Below are 23911 nucleotides of genomic sequence, written 5' to 3'. Positions count from 1 at the left end.
GCGCAGCTGTAATGTGGCTGCAAGCTTTCATTCATTGAAGCCTGACTTGCTAATACTTAACAAGTATCAAGTCGTTGGCGCATTCGGGGTGTCTCGAAAGCGACGTTATCTCGAGAACATTTAGAAATAGGCTCGTCGAAATAAGGTAAAGAAAAGAAAAAAAAAAAAGAAGTCCAGTCGTCCTTGGTCGGAGATTTGCCGCTCTGCGCCGACGCGGAACTTCAAAAACCGATTCGCATCGCGCCTGCAACGGCCGATTGACAGGAGGCGGCAAAGAAAAACGCGGGAATTACGAACGTATTTATAGTTGGCGGCGTGGCGTCGTTCGCAATTTATCCGCAAACAGCTTGTGATCTGCTAGGCGGTTCGCGGTAAATACTAGGAAGCTAAAATGCGACGTTTGTTGTGATGTGCATGTCGTGGTTGGGGCAAGATTGCCTACTTCCTTGTGGTTCTTTTGCTCTTTTGTTTTGTTTTTATTTTTTTTTATTATTTATTTTTTTTGCATTGTCTTTTCTCCGGGCAGGCGGTAGAATTTCTGAAACGCATCTTTCCCGGCACTGATCTCCTATTGGCTCTTGGAAGGTTAGGTTAGGGAACACCTGCAGGCAGTATTTCCCGGCAGTTTGTCACGTGACTTCCGAGCGCCAATAGAAGGTGAGTGCTGGGAGAAATTCGTTTCAAAAATTCTCCCGGCTGCCAGAAAAATACTCTGCCATTTCTTTCTTCTTTTTTTTTTTTTTTTTTTGTCTCTCTCTCTTTGCACAGTGTGAGACCAATATTTGTCGCAGGTATAGCGCTCTGCTGCTTCCAAGAGTGCATACGTGCATGAACACGAATTAAAAAAGAAAAAAAAAAGTACGTCACGAAGAAAGTCTCAACGAACTTCGTTGACTCGTATGCAATCTCGTCCTCCACTCGGTTTTGTAACTTTCGGCATGCGCGCGCGACAATTTGTCGACGCAGCTTTCGTCGCCACTTCCGTTAATAGACCTGCGCGTCCCGTCCACGGAGGGCGTTGACCGCGCCAGCTCCACTATTAATAGCCGACTCGGGCATCGTATCGGGTAATTGACTTAATTGACGCGGTGTAGTGATACCGGTTCAATCGCTCCACAAAGAGTGTGTGCGGGCGTTCGTCTGATAGCGAACGCGCAGACACACTCACCTACGGTTATGGGGCTCTTTCGTGGCTTATTGATTTCAATCTCGTCTAGCTTCGCGTGCTTTTGGCGAGACGGGCGGATAATGTCGCGATGAGTCAGCCAGTCCTATCGATTCCTTTACGTACGCATGCGCACTTTTATTTGTGCGATTTTGTAGCGCGATGCACCTCTTTTCGGAATCGGACAGCGTTCTGTGTTCGTGTAGTATGCCATGCATAACCATAAACGTTGCATGCGATTACACGTTGAATATGATAAAAGTAAACAAAATTGCTCCCATCGCATTTATTTGTACGTATATCGTTTCATTAACCGCTTCACGAGAGCTTCGGTTCACATACAGTCCTACGTATGTCCAAGGCCCATAATAATATGCAATAATTTTCATATTATTAAAGCGAAGCTCCCTCTGCCTCTTCCTTCGGCTTTTACGCTACTGCAGCTGCTGCTGATTCCTTACACGCTGCGTCGGGGGGTTGGTTCAGAGACTGCATATACACGGTAGGAGCGTGGCAGACAGGAATGTCGAGGCGAGGAGCTCGTTTGGACTTTTCCATCGCGTGGCATGGCACAATGTCCTCCAGAGCTCCCTGGGTGTCGCCACATTAGCCTCTTGACAGCTGTAATTATCCGTGACCCCCCTCGAAAGCATTTCAGAAACGGCAGCGCTTACCTTTATACTAACGTGCAAGTCCAGAGGGGGGCGTAGGTAGAAGTGTAGAGTATTCTCGCAGTTCCCATACAGGGAGGGAGAGGGAAAAGATGACCCGAGAAGGCAAGGAAACGGCGGCTGCGGGCAAACCGAAGGTACGGTACGGTACGCTTCTGCTATTTCTGAAAAATAAACGCCATGCAAGTAACTTGACGACCGTGGCAGCCACATGTCGACGGGAGCGAAATACAAAAACGCTAGTACATTTAGATTTAGGTGCACGTTAAAGAAGACCAGGGTGTCGAAATTAATCCGGAGTCCGCCACTATGGCGTGCTTCATAATCCGATCGTGGGTCTGGCACGTACAGCCCCATAATTCAATTAACCCTTTCAGCCCTGGATTTTCTATTTCTTGCATATATTTTTTTGCTTTGCATATTTTACACCACAAGGACTCTAGAAACATGCCTGAGCAAAAAATAAGTCATTTGTGTGATTATTTGCCGATTTACAGTCATGTCGTCAAAACCGCACATCAGGGCTCAGTGGTTGCGAAACGCAGTGACAGCTAATTTATTCAGAGGTGGAAAACACAATCATTGCAAACACAAACTTCACTAATTGTTCATGTGGAAGCCTCTGAAGCAGTTTCGAGCCTTGGCAAGACACAGGTGCACGTTACATTTTTCGCACATGATATGGGTTTGTCCTGTGCATCCCTCAAGCTTACAACGCTGTTCCCTGCTGTCGCTACGAAGAGGCCAGTGTCCCACCTGATCAAACCTGACGTCTTGTACAGGCCAATTTTCAGCATATCTTGCTTGTTTCGAAGTCACCAGAGGGGAGAGTGACGGCCTTCCTCGCTTTTGCACCTTTGGCCGGCTGTCGGCTCGTGCAAGTGCTTCACTAATATGGAGGGTGAAGTCCAGTAAGTCCAGTTGCTTGCCAGGCATCAGTCCTCGTGCAGCTGCATCACTTCTATACTCCAGCCATGCGTTCACAACTGATGCATTGATAACGTGAAATACCTGGCTCAGGCTGCTCAAACTCATCACCGATGTCTGAAGATCCGTCGATTTCTCCCTCCACATCAGACAAGTTTCCATTATCAAGTTCACGGAAAATTGCATCCGTGCATTCTTCCAGATGCCTAGAACGCAGGTTCTGGCGGGAATAGAATGAATCTGTTGGTATACACGGTGTAGCGCCCACCGACACCGCAACGCTGGGCGTTTTGGTCGGCGCTCTCAGCCGGTGCCTTGGCGCCGGCTGTCAAAGAAGTGAAAAATAAGGAAGCGCAGCGCGTGCTCGAGGCGCAAGCTCGGCACGCGCAGTGTCGTTCCAGAAGCTTGCCACGCTGGTCGTTGCAGCCGCCGCTCGGCTCGCCGCCTTCGCCCTTCTGAGTAGGAACGACGGCACGGCTCATACAGCCGTCGTACTACCCTCTTCCAGTGGCTGACCGCACGGTGCGCGAATCACTGCCTGCGGTCCCACCGCCAGCGCTACCCGGATCTCGTCCTGTGCCCGTCAGCCACCATCAGACAAGCCTTCCTCTCTCGACTTGCCCCGATACCGTCTCGTCGACCACCCGATGCGCTACCGCACCGTCCCCGGCCTCCTGCTCTCTCCAGGGGTCTCTTTCGTGCCAGTACGCGCACAATGTCCTCGACACCACCATGATACCGGCCACGTCATTGCCCTTACAACCCTCTTACAACGGTACAGGCGTGCCTGAAAAAAAGAAAAAAAAAAACACCCATTGAAATCAGACGCAATGGCAAGCCGATGGCACGCCATATACAACCACAAAGCCCTGTTGTCGTCAAAACCGCACACGGAAAAAAACATCTTCTTACAAGTAATATCTCCATGCAATGACGCTTATTCAAGTACATGTGTTCTCTGCAATCTGTTTAGACACTATAAAAAAAACCGCACCGTAAACTACGCAGGGGTTATTCAATTATAAAAGAAAAAAAGTGCACGTACCTGACGGCGCGTCTGCCATGTTTGTTGTTGTCATTTCTTCTTCCTCGTTCGACACGGCTCCGTAGAGTCACGTGACTAACCATGGCGAGGGCACTAGCACTTTCAATAGTACGATGCGGGAAAAATACAAGCAGTTTAGGTTCTTTTTTCATGCTGAAAATTCAGATTTTAAGTCATGTCGTCATTTGACGACGCCAGGGCTGAAAGGGTTAAAGTTTAGCACTTCTGCCACGACGCAATGTGTCATGAGGCAATGATAATGCTCAGCCCTCTCGCAGATTATGAACAATGGCGCACAACCACGCCTGAAGCAAACACGTCTCCCTGTGGGTTCAGTGTACTACGCAGACAAACAGCAGTCCTTCTAGCGCTCGCTTGCTCGTGTTAAGTGTGGTACGTTAATGGGTGTACGCAGTGAACTAAATGCTTTGTCGCTAATTGCTCGCTGCAAAATGCCGCAACTGATTAAGTGTATCGTTTGGCGAAAAGCCAATATAATGACCCGTGCCACAATACAGGTTGTTTCAGACAAAGTAGGCAGCGTACAAATTTCAATAGCAGCTGTTAGTCACCGTTGCTACCCAATTTTTGTGGGGTTGTTTCACGTGTAGCGATTTCACATTGCCTTCTCGCATGCAAAACAAACTGTAAGCTGTTCTCGTGAAGCGTTTTTTTTTCCGCGTTTCAACTCGTTAGTCCACCAAAACAAAATATCGGACAGGCCAGTGTCTGACGATCTGCATTGTTATTGGTTCGCCGTACAAGCCGTACTTCGTATCGTAAAATCGTACCATGAAGATCTTATCTCTTTAAGAGACTTATCAGATGCAGTAGTGCCACGAGTTAAAAGCTTAAAAGCAGCAAGGCTCTGAAACAGTGGCGGCCAAGACGTGTTTCCGGCTCCGCAATTACTTCCGGCGCATGTAGTCCGCAAAAACATAGCCTTCGAGATCTGTTTCTGTTACTCAGAGACGACCGTCTCTGTCGCGTGGACTTGGGACACCACCCATTCTGTGGAATCATCACAGCCCTGTCGCTTGTTGTTCACGAATCGGCTGGTTAAAATGAGCAGACAAGAAGGTCGAAGGGATGACAATTTGGAAGTTGAAATTTAGCTATGAAGGACTGCGCCAGGACTTATCATGTGACCAACAATGTATTGCGCTATAAATGCAACAATTCGCAGTGATTACGCATATGTGCAGAGACCACAAGAACGCCTGAAGCCACACGCACGAAAATATATAGACAAATCAGAATCACATTTTCGTTTACCAGACAATACGCTTGACCCCTCGGGACCAGTAGACCGTAACACGGAAGCAAGTGTTCAAAGTGCATATATTCAAATCCAGGTACGCCGCGACAGCGGCAAAATGAAAGCAAGCAAATTACGATACACAATACAACGTATTCGTGCATCACACAGTTACGCCTTAAACGTATCAATTAAAAAACAAGAAAATTTGCAACAGCACACACAATAACGTTTACAGATAGTTAACGTCACTGCCTAAGACACATAGAACCAGAGTATGACGGTAACTGTTCTTTTATTCCTCTCTCTCTCTCTCTCTAAGTGGCTGTATTTTCATGTGTGTTCACTGTGTAGAGTAGCTGGCACGTTTGTACTGCATATCGTTTCCTTGGTAACTGAGCGATATGATGTCTGCAATAGACGGGCAGACGAAAGCCGCATTAGCGGCCAGACGACATTTGAAATTCTTCCAGCGTATAGCCGTATGCGCGCCCATCCAGTTGGCACGTTTGTGCGTTTGGCGTCCGTTCAAAAGAGTTCTTCGGCGCTTCATCATTTCTTTTCCGTTTCGTGTAACTTTATTTTACTTCGCTTACGTTTCCCTTTTCCTTATTTATTTTTTCTTTCTTCTTTTCTTCTGTCAACGCTAATGGATGCAGACGTCCAAGCAGGACACGTGTTCTATGGTTGCCCGTTCATGATTGGTTCTCTATACTTCTGCACTGTTGGGGTCTTTTTCTAGCTTCTTTTTTTCATCGTCCGCTTCTTTTTGCGTGGGCAGCTGCCCCTACGGTCAGTTCGGGTGGCTGAGCTCAGCGCGCATTGAGACGAAAACCGGTCTTCGCCACAGACGCGCATGGCTACGCAGACAGCTTTGGAGCGTCCTTTTCAGTGCCCGCTAGTTTGCCTCGGTATTCTTCTCCTCTCCCGCCAGCGCGAATTCTTTCTCCTTTAGAAAAAAAAAATGTAATAAGGCTTGAAAAGGAAAGTGGCCGTCAAGGGCTTCACAGTAGTAATAATTATCGCATAATGACTACGGATAATAAGCGTGAGTTCTGTCCTAGTTAAAGCGTATCATTTTTCATTATTTGTTCAGAACACAAACCCGCTTTGTATCCCACTCCCCCGTCACGCGATACTCCGAGTTCGGCCTGTGAGGTATATGTAATTAATAAATGGGCGGAAATACTGCAGGGTTTAGGGCAGTCAGTCAAACGCTTGCGGCTCTCTTTACCCATAATCTTGCGCAGCTGACACAATACAGACGGATGGTAGGTAGTCTGAATACCATACAATACCGACAGACGATCCAGTGCGGTATGCATGTTTTGTGTACTGTAGTTGCAGAAGTAGATCCTTGTGACCTTTTTGGCACGTATTGCATGGCGTCTGCTTTGCATCTTCTTTTTCTTCTTTTGGCTCGATCATTATTGCTATAATGTGACACGTCCTCTATGGCAGTCCCGAAAGGTTCACTTGCTTGTATCCGGCCATTGTCAGCCAGGAGCATTCGAGAACCGGCAGATACAGACACACACTGGAAGTTGCTAAATATCGCCGCAACGTTCTCTAGCGGCTGCGGCAAATGGGACGGCATTTTTCCTCCGAAGGCAGGACATCACAAAAATGTGTCTGGCGATAGGTGCAGCCTGTACTTCAACAGCGTGTCAGGTGGTGTTCTTCTGCCACATTACTTCCTTTAAACGCCTTTACTGCATTGATCGCGCCAGTGGGCTGCCCTGCAAAGTTTATACGGCCGACAGCGTTTTCAAAACTATACCTACCGAGCACATGCTTTCGAAAGCAGGCGACAGCGTAACCGGACCCAAAATCGGCGGCTTGAGGATTGTAGCGCCACCTCTGGGCGAACGGGTCAACCATAAATGCGCAGCGCTTCCTCCACTGTAACGCCACCGTGACGATGTTGGTCCGTTTATCGTTCACAGGTGGCGCGTACGTTCGCTTGCTCTACCGTTTCAGTCAAACGTTTGAGTCAACCGTGTACTCTGAAACATGGTTTCTCTACTCTACACGAGTTTAGCGCAGCTGCGAACGAGAGGCAGCCCATGCGCGCCAAAGCCCGAACCGGCACTCAAGGTCGCTCGGCGAGATTTCCTTTATTTCAGGGCCGAGGTCGTCCCTTCGGGCGGATATGCGTGGCGCCTCGCTGCATAACACACGGTCGGTATGTGCAAGTAAATTCTAGGCACTCTACGGTCGGCGCAGATTGTGACGAGAGCATATATCGTAGACCTCTCCCTGTTTGCAAACAGCGTGACGTCACTGCGGGGGCCCCTCCCATCTGCCGCGCCTCCAAAGCGGGCGCTGGTTGGCAAAAAACGTTCGTCGGACCTGTTACAATATACAGTAAATACAGTATACAGTAAATTAAAGAGAGGGGCACATAAGCTACCTATAAAGCAGAAAGACCGGTGCAAACTGCCGACTGTTTGGATTTAGATTGTTGAAAGATTCGATTGAGGTGCAACCAGCTTCCTTCTGGACTGTTGCGTTCTTTCACTTCTCCAAGCAAAACAAACCCGCAAACAACAAAAACAGACAGGTTTCGTTATCTATATTTATTTGTGCGAATAATTGCCTCTTTCCGTGATCTTCTTCCTCTTCATCCCCGAAATACTCGTAAAGACTGCGATTCGACGAACTGGCACCTGCGCGCCGAGATCCGTCGTCACCAGCCACCGCGTGCTGGCGTCCGCTGTCGTTGGTAGAAGCCACGCATGGCGCGGCAGTGGCTTCTTCCACGACCAGGGACGAACTGTCGCGCATTCTTCGTCATCTGGTTCCTGGTATCAGACGAATAAGGTCCTCACGCAGCACTCGAAATCCTGGGCGCTGGTCCAGGAAGGCAGTCGCCTTGCCGCGGGCTTCCGAGCTTCCAAGGTGTCGCTCGGCGACGCGACTGAACTTGCTAGCTCACCTTGCCAGCAACGCGTGGAGCCGGACGCTTCTATTGCGTCTCCTGGAACATCGGGCCGACGCTCGTCTTCGCCAGGTTTGTGCTGCATCGTGAGAAGGGCGAAGAGTTCCGGAAGGTTTGCTTGCGTGTTTGATGGAGAGCTGCTGCTGGCACCGCTGCTTGTCGAACCGAACGACAGCTCCGGATCGAACTTCCAGTTGTCCTTCGTGCTTCGGGGCAGCGACGGTCGACATCTTTCGAAGCCGCAGGTGCGCCAGGCCCGCGGGTGGAATTGGCGAAGCTCCGGGAGCGATGATTCTGGCGGCCAGGTTCCGACGCGGCAGACGTGGAACGATTTCAACTCGAGCAGATGAACGCGCAGCTCGCGCCCGGACCGCGCATCCGAAGATCCAGCCAGCGAGTGATTGGAAGCCGCATCGGGGCATGCACGCGGTGCACGCATTCGTGCCCATGGTGCCACTTTGACTTTGTCTTCTTCGAGAGATGCCGGCACGCCTTTCGTTGCTCCGTTCCGACCGTGTTACAGCGAAGCCGTTTGTGCGACCATAGACGCCCGAAAACGTTACATCCTCCGGAAACCCGATGTCAGCTCACGGCCGTTCTGATTTCAAGTCGGTTGCCATTACCGACTGGTAGCTTACACAAACATGAATGCAAATCATTCTTTGCCTCATTCCAGGCACGTTGCAGCAGGTCGGAATAGGTAGGTAGGCACTGTCTCGCCACACTTTGGACCTCTGTAATATAAAAAAATGCATGACCGACGGTGAAATCGAACCTCTGTATTCGATCACATGAGCCGAATGATCAAACCACTAGGCCACGATCGCATTTTTTGCATAGTCTTTGTTACAATGAATCAAATAGTCTATATACAGGAACCAGTTACAATATCATGAAAACCAGGTGGTATGCCTAATGCTCACATTCCAAAGCCGACTAGCTCTTTGAGACGTTTGAAGCAAGCGTCACGTGCCAGTTTCTCCTGTTATTTCCTCGTGACATCGTGCTCATCAGCCCAGAAAGTCATTCGAGCTCTTATTCAGTACCTGAAGTCAACAGACTGGATTGCCCGGCTGTAGACATGCTGCACCTAGCTTAGTGCACGTGAACGTACGATCAAGACTCGTGTCTTCTCTCTCTCTTTCACTCCCCCATACCCCTCCCCACGTGTAGGGTAGCAAACTGAACTAAGTCTGCTTAACCTCCCTGCCTTTCCTTCCTACTCTCTCTCACCCCTCGTTATCGCTTTGAGACGTTGCTAGATTGCATCGTGGGGGCCGCTCCCTGGAGAAAGCCAAGAGTCATAGGTCACGCGACGGTCGTCTTGGCGGACAAACTTCATCCGTGAGTTTATTTTCGAGGACCGTGCTCGCCGCTATGTCGTTGTGATTTGAGTGTCTTGCTTGCTTTGTTTGGAACAAGTTCGGCCAATAAAGACTTTGAGTATTAACTCAAACCCTCGGCAGTATTTGTCGTTCTTGCGAGACAATGTAACTTATCTTCGCAGATTTGTGCGTTACTCTGAAATCGCAAAGTGTTAATTGCAACTCTATTTAAGTTTACGTCTGTTTGTCGGCATGTACGTTGCGTACATTCCGTTCGCGCACGGTCCACTCTATAATACACTGTAATCCAATCCGAGCACCAGGTAGAAGCTCAACCTTACGCTACGCGGCGTGTGTTCTGACTACTTCCGCATTCACATTCGCGCGATCGTATTCGCTTATCGGCGTTTAAGCTTTGTGTCGGACCACGCTGCTTTTTTTAGGATGCAGCGGGACAGTCACGCATTAGCGCCGCAGTCCCCTCTGGAAGTGCGCACGTAATGCTAATTCGTCACGTGGTACTAGCGCGTCACGATTGCGTAGGCATGCACGACAGAACACGTGATCTCTGAAGCCGCGTACTCGCGACGGAAGGCTTCACCCTCCGAGCCAACAAAAGTCGTGGCTGCAGCTGCCTGCGTTCTTTCAGCCTTTCGCTGCGCTGTAACGTGTGTATCGGTTCGCCATATCTTGCGAGCGTTGTAGCACCTCTCCGAAAAACCGCCAACCGAAGTGCCACCAAAGCGGCGTTGCCTCTTCTAAGGACCGGCAGGCATTGGCCGCGCAGTTTATCAGTGCACACAAGTCGACGCTGCGCGCCACGTGCCTTGTCTGTCTCGTAATATACTATCTGCGTCAGTCGGTTTTGGGCAGCCGCTGGGGTCTAATAGGCTAAAATGCTTGCAGCTGCATGCTTGACAGCGGCCTGCCAGGCTGTTTCAAATCAGCTTTACACTTGATTGAACAACGTTTTAGTTAATCGATAAATATTTGCCCGAGCAAAGGGAAAGAGTCCATGTCCGGCTGGTGTCGGCTATAGCTGATTTACTTGTTTGATGATATTCAAAACGTTGCCAGTTTTCGTCGCCGCCTTTTCCACTTGGTATAAGAGAGATGTCCGAAAATAACAAGCGCAGTAGAATTTATGCGCAGACGAACCTGCTTAATTGCGCTTCAGTGTTGCGCCCCATCATTCGAGTATCTCGGCGACGTCGGCTAAGAGACGTGGAGTGGGCGCAAAGTACGCGAAGTCACCTTCAAGTGTCACGTAGCGTAGCTTGAGCCCTTCTCACAGCGATGCTCTCGTATACGGCGAAGCTACTGAAACAGACTTCGTAGTATGCGCATGGTAACAGTCGGCTGCCTTCAGCCAAGTTCGCCAGTGGATGATAGCATTATAAACAGAGTAAGGCTCAAACAAAACACGGAAGGAGGCATTCGTAGGCTCAGAAAATCCATAATAGGCACCAAAGTCGAGATATGCATTTATAGGCACAATAAAAAGTGCCACTCACGCGTTTCTAGGCCCACAGTTCCGTACTTATATATTGAATAGGCCCGATAAGGACGTAAGGAAGAAATGGGCATTTTGCCTAAACTTCCGGTCTCCAGTGACAACGGAGAACGCCTTACAACAGCTCCTGGCTGCTGCAAGGTGCCTGAACGTATATATATATATAAACCGCTGCAGGAAAAAAAAAAAAAAAAAAAAAAACGCTGGCCGTACGAGGCTATCCGTAGCTGCGCTCCGCCAACTTGGCTTTTCACAAGTACGTATACGCGCGACTCACTCGAGCCTTCGGCCAAGCATTCATGACCTCTTCGTCATGACGACGAGGTCATGATGCATCACGAACTCGTTGTGAGGTCAATATATCGTCTCGTGACGATGTGCCACGCGCTCCGGTCTACCACTTCGGTACGGCAGCCGCGACAAAGGAAAGTAAGTTCAAGTTGGAAGCCTTCAGAAGCATGCATGCCTATTTTGTTTTTGTTCTGGTCTTTCCTTGTTTCACTGACATCAAAAAATAAATTAATTTAAAAAAAAAACAGAACAAGAGCTACGCTTGCCCCTAAACGCTACCAATTAACCTTAACTTTCTTTTCTTTCTTTCGAACGGTTCTTCTGAGAACCCAAGGCGTGGTTCTAGCCTATACGCAACAATGAGTTGCACTAGTGCATGTAGACCGAATGCCGGCATGGGGGCTCGAGAAATTGGGTTTCCGTGGCGTTCTCGGGAGTGCCGTTATTAGCCGCCCTATTATTGGCTCGCCGCTTCTGCCATCGGCACTTGGCGACCGTGCGACGCGGTCTCGCCCTGTGCCACGTGACCCGCGTTAGTTGTGACGGCCACGGAACGACTGCCAAACGGCACTTGACCTGGCGCCAGTTCCAGAGGAAGGCGATGTGTGTCTCTGGGCCAGGGTGTCAACAGCGACGAAGGGAAAAGCCACTAAGCTACCGGCGGCGGGCAAAAAAAAAAAAAAAAATCAGTAAGTCAACCTTGACAGAGCAATAAATTATGCAAATCCAACGCACGCACACGCTGGAATCCAGGTGAAGCGGCGCATATTAAATCTCACACAACTACAACTTGAGTTTACTTTTCATTCTACGTAGCGTGCAGCCTCGTGCAATGTTTATGATTGTCCGCCGCGAAGGCCACAACTTTAATATCATGCAATCCAAACCTTTGCCTATAGCCACCTGCAAAGCGTGCCAAGTTGGCAAAGAAAACTTAGCTTCAAGAGAAGAAAATACTCAGGGGAAAGCAAAGGGGGAAAGTAAAAACTTTGGATATTACGAATTTGGTACGAGAATTATAGTAGTATAGAATATATCATGGTATATGGTAAAAATTATCGTGTCTGTCTTCATCCTCCATCTTTTATGGGGTTTTTTTTTTTTTTCTCGCACACGCGATTCAATCGCCGCGGGCATGAACTCCCTGCAATTTGCTACTCCGTCCGCTTCGCGAGCGAATTTCTCATCCGCGCGTGCCATATATATGGCCGGAAAATTTCGCGGTCCACTTAATCGGGAAGTCGTATATTGCAACTTTCTTTTTTAATCCCCTTCTTCTTCCCTGAGTACTTTTTAACGACCTGCTATCGACTACGAGTGCAAAATTTAGTTGCGAAGTCCGAAGTCGCTCTTCCCTATTGTGTCTCGCCAAACATAGCCTCCTTATTCCGTCATTATTTGATTCCTTTCTTTCCATTCCTTGGTGATTCTTTCCTTCCTGCGTCGCTTCTTTCCCTCCTATCGTGCTGCCTTCATTTCTTCTGATTCCTTCCTTCTCCATTCCTCGCTTCATTCCTTGCTACCCTCCTCCATTCTTTTATTGCTGCCCCTGCTTCAACCTTGTCTTAGAGTGTTTCATTGCCGAACCGAGTCGAGCCTGGTGAGTGCTGCAGACACACTGAAAGTAGTAGTCAGCAAGAAGTCTGCGTGGCACATGGTGCTGGCAGATAGTAATCCCCATTATGCGCTACTATTACTGTCACGGCGTTCTTTGCTCGTTTCGAAGACACTAGGACACAGTTCGCCTCAAGCCTTACTCCGGCATCCGTGACTTCGCTCGTTCCACGGATGACATCGAATTTTGTTATAAATACAATTGTTTTCTTGCTCTTATACTTCTCTCGCTTGCTTATAATGTGTAAACAATTTCAGTGGCAGTTAATGCAACAACTTCAATTATCACGTGGAAAATATTAATAACTAGCCGCAAGGGATCCACTTTGGATCGCGATCCAGGCCGATCGGGATCGAAATTCTCAACCGTGATTGTTGGCCCCTCTGCCGCAGCTTCTGCAACGAAGCCGAATCGTGAAATTCAATCCCGATCGGGCTCGATCGCGATCGAAAGTATCCCCGTGTGACCGGGGTATCAGACAATACCCTAACAACTGTAAGGCAATAATGTGTCACCAGTGTCACCAGCTTTATGCAAACATTACTTTCAGAGTTCAGCCGTCACCCGGTCTTTCTTTTCTTTCTCATTAGCCTCTGCGCAGAGCGAATGTTCTCAGAAAAGATATAATGAAGACATTAATAATAATCAGAAGAATCATCTCCAACCCAGAGGCAATTTTCTTTTTTTCCTAAGTTTATGTATAGGCCCTCTCAAAACTTGTGTTATCATTTAGTTGCCCAATGCTTCGTTTCCAATGTTTGCCTTTACCCCCTTTTGATATATTGTTGGGCGTACTTTGCAAACAATCCAGTGTAACCAATCCGCCTCGCGGGTACGGGCCATGTTTTGAAGCAGCAACAAAACATTCCAAGACCGAAACTACCATCGCACGTCCAGGTCTTCTGGCAGCCGTTCCAAGTTCTTCCCATTGGTCATCCCCCGCGCTGCACTTCCAACTTCCAGAGACTTGCCAAGCGCAGCCGCCAGCGAAAACTATCCGCACTGCTTCCGTGTTCCTAAATGTTTTTGCAGTCGGCTGTATATATACGGACGCCGCTTGTACCAAATTAAGAGGGCCCTTAACTGCCGCCCATCAGATCACGTGCTCCTGGCTATCTATGTGCGTATATATATACATACACGTTGTCGACGAGAGAGAGAGAGAGAGCTCCATTTATGTACGCGGCGTGGATCTTCCGAGAAGGGAGACAGGCCCATCTTAGCGTTGCAAGAGGGCTGCTATGCTATGTACAAGAGGGCGGCACTCCCTTTTAATCTACGCGCTCTCTCTCTCTCTCTCTCTCTTTCTGCTGCTGCTGCCGCTCAGCCGGCGAGATCGTCTCGCAAGCGTGTTACGTCACGGCTACCGCAGTTGCGTGCAGTGCCGTGAAAAGGCGTTGCCTGAAGAGCCGCGCTTCCACACAACTCTGTAAATGCCCAACGTGTATCGCACGCGATAGTTTGATACCTCAAAATTCTGATTGGTGAACGGAACGACAAAATGGGGGCCCGAGTTGCCAGCATACTTGAAGTCAACAGATAATGAAGCCAAGGAAAGCGTACGGGAAGTTGTTTGTACTGTTATTTGTAGTGTAGGAAATAGTGAGCTACAGGGAAATTAAGGTGAGCGAAAGAACAACTTGCCGCCGGTGTGAGCCGAACCCACGACCTCAGCCATTACGCGTGCGTTGCACTACCGATTGCTCTATGGCGGCGGCGGCTGTTCCCACGTCCACATTCTGGGGCATTTATGTATGTGTGTATACGTATACAAGATGTAACCCTAGGAGTGTTAGCCAGCGCCACTTATGGCTAGCGGATGACGGGTAATTGCACGGGTAACTGACGGTAACTGCGCACCGATGCACGGTTTGCTAAACAACTGCTAAATAACTGCCATACTAATTTAGTATTAACTCCAATTACATTTCGTTTTTGTTTTTCTACAAATGTAAGTACTGTCCGTACGTGGCCAGAGATTTGATGACAAATTTGATATAGGAGTGTATAGCGTACGTGGAACTGTTAGTGTTTACGAGGGTTGTGCACACTTCCTACTCACAAATTATTGGTATGAGAACAACGCTCTATAATACATTAATTTCGGTCATCTTAGGTGTCCTGATATGCGCAACTTACAAAATTTTGGTATCGACGTTTCCTGACGAGTTCGAGATAAATTTCGTTCTTGATTTTAGCAATCCAAGAATTTTTTGTAAAAAAAATACGGATTTAATGACGAATCTTCCTACAGTCACTAGGTTATCATTATATATACATGTCCTTTTACATACAAGACTCATCGAATTCAGTGCTCTGGATGCAGAAAAAGAAACGATTTCTCCGTCTCCGCATTTTTGGATAGGAGCTCTCGAACTAAAACTTCATCTTGCCTGTTATACATATATATATATATATATATATATATATATATATATATGTCGAAATAAGGTAAATTGAAATGAAAGCGGACGAAAAGACAGCTCGCCAAAGGTGGGAGCCGAACACACGTCTTCCGCGTTACGCGTGCGGTAATCCGCCATGGAGATACCGTGGCTAATATCCTCCCATCTACCGATGACCATGGGTAACCCAAGTGACATTGCGGATTGAGTGACCAAAGGAACTAAAGCTGAAAATTTTAAAACAAATTTACCCACTATCTAGAAAACGCAAGATAATGGGTAGATCTTCAGAACACAAGACTGTGGGTAGAACTTGAGAGCCCAACACAAGACTGTGGGTAGAACTTGAGAGCCCAACACAAGACTGTGGGTAAAACTTGAGAGCCCAACGAAAGACTGTGGGTAGAACTTGAGAGCCCAACACAAGACTGTGGGTAGAACTTGAGAGCCCAACACAAGACTGTGGGTAAAACTTGAGAGCCCAACACAAGACTGTGGGTAGAACTTGAGAGCCCAACGAAAGACTGTGGGTAGAACTTGAGAGTAGAGCACTGCACGGGCTCGGGCTTACCCGAAAGCCCGAGCCCGGCCCGGCCCGTGGGCCGGGCCGGGTAGAACAGTTTTTTCACGGGCTCGGGCCGGGCTCGGGCACGGCGTGTGCTTTTTGACCCGGGCCGGGCTCGGTTTTTTTGACGCGGGCCCGGGCCGGGCTCGGGCTTTGTGGTGGTGTGCATGTAACGTGCAGCGAGTTATTTTCGGGCGTCTCAACTATGAAAAACATTATTTTTCGGTCTCGGGCCGGGTTCGGGCCGGTTTCGTGTTGCGCTCGGGCCGGGCTCGGGCCTAAGGTAAAGGGGTGGCGGGCCGGGCCGGGCGGGTAACGTAGATTATTTCCGGGCCCGGGCCGGGCCCATGTCTCGCCATAAAAGTTTTGATCGGGCTCGGGCGGGCCGCCCAACGTAAAAACGGGCCCGGGCCGGGCCCGGGCTGAAAAAATCGGCCCGTGCAGTGCTCTACTTGAGAGCCCAACGAAAGACTGTGGGTAGAACTTGAGAGCCCAACGAAAGACTGTGGGTAGAACTTGCGAACCCAACGAAAGACTATGCGTAGAACTTGAGAATCCAACGCAAAACTATTGGTAGATTTTGACAAGATTGTAGTAGATCTTGAGAGCCCAACCGAAGTCATAGAACCCAACCCTAGATTGTGGATAGATCTTACAAACTAAGTTATGGGTTGAATTGATTTGATATGACTTCTAAGCTCTTTAGGGGCAGCGCACATACGGCCGGCCACAAAACATTACGGGACACGTATGAAGCAAAGCAACAGACGGCTTAATTATCGGTGGCGCGAAGGCAGAGAATTCCCAAGATGGTGCATAAATATGGGAATACCCAAGATAGTGGCACTGTATTTGAGGCCACACCCCCTTACGTGGCTTGGACTGATTTACTTGGGCAAAATGAAAAAAGTGCCAGCAACCACTGCGTCGCCAGCTTTTCTCCACAAGCAATAATTCGTTCAGTGATGAAATGATGACATCAAGTGATATAAAAAAAAAAAGCGTTCAGGCTCTGAAGCACTTTTCGCAAACCTGCCTCGTCAGTACGGGCGGTAACGGCCGCATGGAAGAGATCTCGCACGGTGCGTTGGCAAGGGCTGCTGCATGCAATTAAGCGGGACTGATGATAGCGTCCCCTCCCCAGTACACGTGCCACACGACGCCGCTCTGAGCGTTTCTCGCCGAATCGCTGGAAGGCGCGCTTGCGGTCGTGGCGGAACTGCAGCTCGCCGTCGCGACTGACTGCGCATCACTCAGCCTCCATCGCCCTTGAAGAAGAGGAGGAGGGGGGGAGCCATTACGACAGCACCGCCATCGCGTTGCCCGGAAGCCCCATTGTGGGGGCGTGTGTGTGTGTGTGCATGTGTGTGCGCGTTATATCGCCCGTGTGTTATTCGTGCCACATACAGTCGGTCACAAAAGTTTTCGGGGCAAGTTGGTGTCTGTTGTTTTGGGGGCGCAAGAAGAGACGTGTGAAGGGAAATACACACGCGCAGAAAGCGCCAACTACCAGCTGATTTAATCACATACCGGGCGCGTATTTATTCTTCTTCTTCTTCTTTTTTTTTTTTTTTTGGCGCTAGCACAACCAAGACGCATATGGCGTGACAGTGATAGCTAGCATACCTGCCAACTCTCACGAATTATTCCTAAAGCTTACCTAATTGGGCTCGTTTTACGAATTTTGGGAGACACTTTACGAAAAATTACATTTAGTGGCGAAAATATTCGCTCGTCAATCCTTCCGTTGGAAGACCTCTGATGGTTAAAGTATGCAATAGGAGGAATACCTGATTGGAGTAAGTTCATTCAGAGAGGCAGGCGAAACAGGCAACAGCTGAAAAAGTCATTGTGATCTAGACACTGTGTTGGTTGTCAGACTTTAAGTGTTCTAAGTCTGCTGCCGCTAATAACTTCAGGGCAAGCTTTAAAGAAATGCGTGCTAAGACTGATTTCTATTGAACTGATTTCCTGCTATAGGCTTTAGCGTCTGTTTAAGTGAACGTAACCGCACGAAGACGCGGAATCCGTGCGAGCGAGAGTACTATACTGTGTACGCTCGCTCGGTCTGTGCTGCATACGCGGAGGAAGAAGTCAGACAAACGAGACGTACTGCACGAACGACGAGAGAGAAGCCCTGGACGCCGAGAGAGGAGAAAGCCGAAACTGTGTACGACGCGAAGATAGGGGGGTCACGCGAGTTTGTTTACCCGACCGAAGCCTCCCTCCCTCCCACTCACTTGTAGGGCTTCCGGGATCGCTATTCTTCGTGAGCCATTGTCGGCGAGCCGGCAAACTCCGGGGTTGAAGTTGGGTGCAGTGCGAGCTCTAGCGTTCCCCGTTAGTACCGTACTTGCGAACTCTATACTTATTACTTGTGCTCGATCTGTACTTGGAAACTTTGCTGATCGTCAGCGCTGTCTATAGTCACGATGAGCTTCGCAAGCTGTGTAGCTCATGTACGTATACAGTGTGGTGCAGTGTTAAAAAACACTTCCTTTCTTCTTTTCTTCTAGTTTTTTTTTTTTTTTTTTTTTTTTGGGGGGGGGGGGGGGGGCAGGATTTGCCGCAGGGCATTTGGATAATTAACTAAAACCGAATAAAAGCTTGTAACGCTGCATCGTGCAGGAACTTACAGCGACGTTTTCTGCAATCTTAATTGTCCGTCACCCAACTGATGTAGCTTTCAGAAACGTCTGGCTTCATTCCAGCCTTTCTAAACAGACAATAAAGTCTGATCGCCTACTTTCCGGGGCAGTGCCAAAGCAGGTGTAGAGCATCTGACGTTGCCAAGAGAGCCGAGCACATGGGGAAACGTTCCTCGGTCGACTTACTTTTCTCGATCCCCGAGCCCAGGTAACGGATGGCGTAAGGGCCGCTCCCGTCAGAAGCCTATGAAAAGACACTTCCTCAGCCCGGGTAAGGCTACGAGGAATAAACGCCTAATAAGTATTACAGCTGAGTTTTAATAAGAGGGCCTGGAGATTTTTTTACCAAGGAATATAAGCCTAATAAGTCACAAAATGCACATTTTTCCTCATGAAGTTAAAGGGACACTAAACAGAAGAAAACTAAGGTGAGCTGTATTCGTAAAATATGCCTCTAGAATATCGAGAAACTCAATCTGACTATGAAAGGACGCTTGGTAAGCCAGAAAACACGCAAGAACAAGACTGGTGGCTACGTCGCCTTGAATTTCACGCGCTATAGGGTCCCTTGATGCGCGCGGGTGCGCGCATCAAAGCACCCTACCCGCGACGGATTGCTGTGACGTCATGGATTTTGCGAGCGCCCGCTTACGTCTGGTTTAACTGTTCATCGGCCAAGGACTACACTGTATTCTAAAGGTACCCGAAACCAAACTTAGCAAGTTTCCAGAACGTTAGTTCAACATAACGGCCCAAATACGAGAAAATATTAAACATGGCGTCACATTGACGTACCGGCGCTAATCCTTTAGCACGAAATTAAAAGAAATGGCCGTTTGGCCTTTATTTTCGTTTCTAGTAATCAACGTTTTCCCGTCAAATCAACTAGAATTTAGTTCTAAAGGAATACTTTATCACCGTTTCTCTTTGGCATCCCTTTAAAGAGATGTTATGTTGGCGTGAATACTAATTAGGCGTTTCTTTAACCGTGAACTATATTGTAAAAACATGATTCGTACAGGGGTTACATGAGCTGACGGCCTGGTAGCCAATGATCTAGTTGAGGTCACGATGCCGAAAGTACCATCACACGTAGTTCCAGGCAAAGGAAAAAGAAACGGGGTTTGAGTAAAATTTTTCTGCTTGCGATGGCAAGTTAGTGTTCGCACACGTTCGTGAAGCCTCTCGTCTGAAGCGTTTCGTGTCATGTGTATAATCCCGCAAAATCCTCCTCCCGGTAGCAAGTTCAGTACTTCGTCTTTACATGTGCTTGTGTTAACTTGTTTGAAGCCTCTTGTATGTCCTATGTCTAAGTACGCTAAAAACAAAAAAACGGAGAGGAAATGGGGGAAAAGGCGCCAAAGTGCCATCATCCGCCGAGTGAATGCTAGATGGCGCCACAATGTCGCGCCGCAGCAGGCGCAGATTCTTAACCGAGGCACGCAGTACATACTACAGCGCAAAGCTCGTCACCGTGTCACCTCAAGCGGTAATCGATGAGTGAGAGCACGTACTACCGCCATCAGACTTGATCCGAACAATGAAGACGCATCTATGGCGGCCACATTTAGTAAACACGGACTGTAAGAAAACATCGAATGCTTTGGAAGGAGGACGCAATAAAGATTCTGCGCCCGCCAACCAGAAATCACCAGCAGCGCTTCCGCACAGGAAGCAAAATGGCAAATAAGGCACGTTCGGGTTAACTACGACGGTGACTAGCGTTACTGCATACGGCTCTCTAACGGTGAGTATACATAAGGGGCACGGTGTGCAACGAACCTGAACTTGCTATCGCAAGTCATGGCCTCCGAGGTCTGTTTGTGTTTATTTGTGAATTTTGAGCAGTGCGATAAAAGAACCGCCGGCTCTATTATCGTAATTGACAAAATTTTCCGATCTCAGGCCTTTTCTCATACGGTTGGGGTCCAAAAAAGCTTCCCTGACACGTCGGGTTCTCTCTCGTAGCGCAAGCTATGTGCGCAGTGCACGCAATTAACGGCGCGGCCTGTGAACGACCGTACGCAGCGTCATGATGACGCGAAACAGACCGGCGAGCAACCTTTCAAAGAAACCGCGCTTCCGCGCGGCTGAACTTCATAGCGCTGCGGCACCGAGTGCGGAACGTGACGACGTCGTTAGGTCGAAATGATGTAAGCGTGTCTGCCCGGGTGCCTTGACATTGGGTTCGCCGCCACTGCGCATGCGTGACGAGCCGTCCTGGAGTTCCGTGACGTCACGGACGATCGTGAGCAGCCGCGAGAAAGTTCGTGTGCGACTGCCTCTTTGAGCGCTCGACTCCAAAAATTTAACTTGGGGCCTCCTTCCCTTTCTTTGTTTATTTCTTTCTTTCTCTCTCCGTAGACTTCTTAAATTGTCTTTGATGTTTTCTGCGAATACGTTCGTGACATGCGCGCGAACCGACGTTTGTGAAAGACGGAACACACATCTTTGTTTGTTTGTCAACAGAACTGTCGTTTTCAGTTCTCAAAACATGGCTTAGGCAAGCCCAAGGTGACGGTATGTTGTAAAGTGATGCCGCGTGCGTCTCCCGGGGCTTCCGCGGCAACTGCAACATTTAAATGGCCTCTGAAGACCTTTGAGTGAAAAACGATGGCTCTAAGCGTGCTGAAGTTAATTTGAAATATGCAATAGGGGGGGGGGGGGGGGGGACAACACGTGTCATGAATATCAGGACGAAAACACAACTCAAGAGATAAATCAACAGAGAAGAAAAAAAGAGCTGACACCCAGCCAAACATTCTTAGCGCATGGCTCTAGCGGTCACGATTCATGGCCAATCCCCGTAGTGTGTTGAGCCGTACTTATAGGCGCCAAAGCAAACCAAACTGCAAAATTGACGCTTGCCTGGTTTTGCTATTGCGCATACTTCTCCAGCGCGCAAGAAAACTTTCAGTCTCCACTAATAGGTGAGACCGGATCGCCCGATTAGTGCACTGGAAAACGTATACGATTTGCAAGAGATACGCAACGAAGTACAATGCAGCGCGTACGTGTCATGTCGGCAGCTTATATACGACCTGCCTGAAACCTTAGGGAAGTCAAGTAGTGTTAAGGATATTGCTGTACTCACACTTGATAGCAGCTTGCTTCGTAGCCACGGACTCCGTTCTTGCTTCGCCGCGTCCCGCGCGCTGCACAGAATATCCCCGGGTATTGAAACGCGATGCACAGATGGAAATGAATCTATAACAGCACGGCAAACGCGAGAAACAATACGCAGCGGGTAGAATGAAGTGTAAAGGGATTTTCACACAGCAGCTGTGGCATTGCGAGCAAGCAGTGTATTATGCCTAAACACGTTCCGCATGGGTATCACCAATGGCCTCCGGGATCGCCCCGCTTACCGATCTCAGAGGCCATAGTCTTCGATTTTTTGTACAGTAATTATCCGGTGTTGTGATCGTTCAGCCACGCACCTGAAGACTTGTTGGTGGTACATAGTGTCTGCTTCCAATTGACACGTACTCCGTTATCTTACTATGAGGGATAGCTTTTACAGCGAAGCTGTATGTGACTAGGATCCCGGTATTTCTTCGTCTCCATCGACAGAACCAATCGCAGCGGAGGAGCGCCCCGCGTGCGCCAGTGGGTACGTTACAGCACCACCAGGTGGCGCTCGCCTCCGCGCATACGCGGCAGCGCCGGCCGTGCGGGGGAAAGAAAAAAAAACGGGAAAGCTCGTCATCGTGCATAGCGTTCGCCGCAAGCGTTTCCCGGTAAAGTTTACGGTTGCATAAGCTGCAGTTGCCGTGAAGTGACAACTGTATATCATACGAAGCTGGGAATGACGTCACTGCTTTTTCATATGTTTTGAACCTATTTCGTTTGTGTTGTGATGGTGCTATGGAAAGGTCACGCATAGTTAGTACTCCCGAAGAGCAGCGTGAACATGAGCGGTGACGGGAACAGCAACGTCAGTACTCGGTATGCACAACGGCCTCGTGCTCAGGCCCGGCAGCACTCAGTTCAAGGCTACGTCACATTGGTCTATCGGATCAGGTGATACCACAGGTTCGCTGGCCAACGACCTTCAGAGCGGGAATTGAAGCATCCTCCCCCTTTTTTTGTACAGTGATTATCCTGTGTTGTGATCGTTCAACCACTCCCCTGAGGACTTGTTGGCAGTATACGTAGAGCACCTGCTTCTAATTGGACACGTGCTTCGTTGCTAACGTACTATGGAGATAGCTTTTTTTCTTACGCTCATATGTTAATTTTCATTATTTCCACTAGAAAATGTTCTTTTGTTCACGATATTTAACGTAGTTTACAGATTTGCGCGCACTGAATAAATTACTACGTTTGTGCTGTCGCCCAATTTGAGAAATATTTATGCAGCCTGTTCGGTAATACTCCTGTGTCTCAAACACGCGGAGGCATAGTCAGTCACGCGGATATAAAGACCCATTTTTGGTGGCGTCACAGTGCAAGCACGGCTCAAGGACAGGGGCGACAATAATTAAAGTTCCCTCAGACAAACAATAAACACACGCACGCACACACACTAACCTTATACAACTTCGCTGTCTTTGATGTATGAGTTGCTCGGATTTGCATACTTCTGCGCAGGTATTGTTTTCGTAGGCAATAGTCAAATTGTCGTTGATCACGCACACAGACACACGGACAAAGAACATACAGACGGCCGTACACATCTGTCAGAGAGCTCGCGTGCTGCGCTGCTGAGCAGAACACAGCAACTGGAATTTCGCGTGCCCTTGTGCCTTCCTCTGCTCGCAGGCATTATCTCGAACCGGCCAGTAATGGGCAATATTTTTTTTTTTTTTTTGCATCGCAGCTTACCGCTTCACAGCTCTAGACAGAATTGTAGGCGTCTGTATGTTCTTTGCATTTCTTTGTGCAGCGCTGTGTTGCCTACCATGTACGTACCATGCAAATTAAGCATTGCGAAAATTTGCCTTTTCAGAGCCCAGCTCTTAGGCGCCCATGCCGGCGGCGGGCGTCGGAGTCGTCCCTCGGCGTAATCGACCGAACGAGCACAGCGAAAGATGAAAGCGACCGCGGCGCGCAGCGTGAGAAGCGTAGTGCCGCGCAAGACGGGCGACGATCGTTATGAGACGGCGCCAGAGTAACGCGCTGTCTACGCATCCGCGGCTGTGCCGGCCCATTGGGGGCAAGAAAAAAAAAAATCACAGTTCCGCCCGAAAGGCGAAGCACCAATTGCGATAGCAAATTTACTACTAGAGAGCTATACGGAGTAAGGGTAGTAGTTTTATCGGCTGTATAAACTTTGACACATTCGCTTACTAACTGAATTAACAAGCAAGGTGTCAGCGCGTACAAGCAAACATGAATAGATCACACTCGATGACTGCAGACAACCACTGTCAACCACTGTGCGGTCTAGCGCTTTAATGGAAACTGACCGGCGAGAGCACAGCGCATACAAAGGTAGGAGCGCTGCTGCAGATCGCTTTCAATATACGGTGCGCGCGATCGCCCGCCGCCGCGCAAAGTGCAAGTACGCAGTTGCTCGCAGAGCAGAAGCCGCACCCCC

At 48.9% G+C, this 23911-nt stretch overlaps 1 protein-coding gene and 1 long non-coding RNA gene across 2 annotated transcripts in view; one reads left to right on the top strand and one right to left on the bottom strand.

Annotated features, from left to right (window-relative positions):
- Nucleotides 1-23911, top strand: part of LOC119433607 (dihydropyrimidinase) — a 55852-nt gene that overhangs the window by 663 nt on the left and 31278 nt on the right. The window lies entirely within an intron of this gene.
- The window catches only part of LOC125941576 (uncharacterized), a 57275-nt gene that overhangs the window by 3816 nt on the left and 29548 nt on the right, over nucleotides 1-23911 (bottom strand). Inside the window, exon 3 of the long non-coding RNA XR_007464454.1 lies at nucleotides 21464-21524. This is a non-coding gene — a long non-coding RNA (uncharacterized LOC125941576). The remainder of the gene's footprint in view (nucleotides 1-21463; nucleotides 21525-23911) is intronic.

Source organism: Dermacentor silvarum, chromosome 11 (genome assembly GCF_013339745.2).
Source record: "Dermacentor silvarum isolate Dsil-2018 chromosome 11, BIME_Dsil_1.4, whole genome shotgun sequence".
NCBI classification, from domain to species: Eukaryota; Metazoa; Arthropoda; class Arachnida; order Ixodida; family Ixodidae; genus Dermacentor; species Dermacentor silvarum.
The sequence above is the reverse complement of the archived record's forward strand: the minus strand, read 5'-3'. Positions and strand labels throughout refer to the sequence as shown.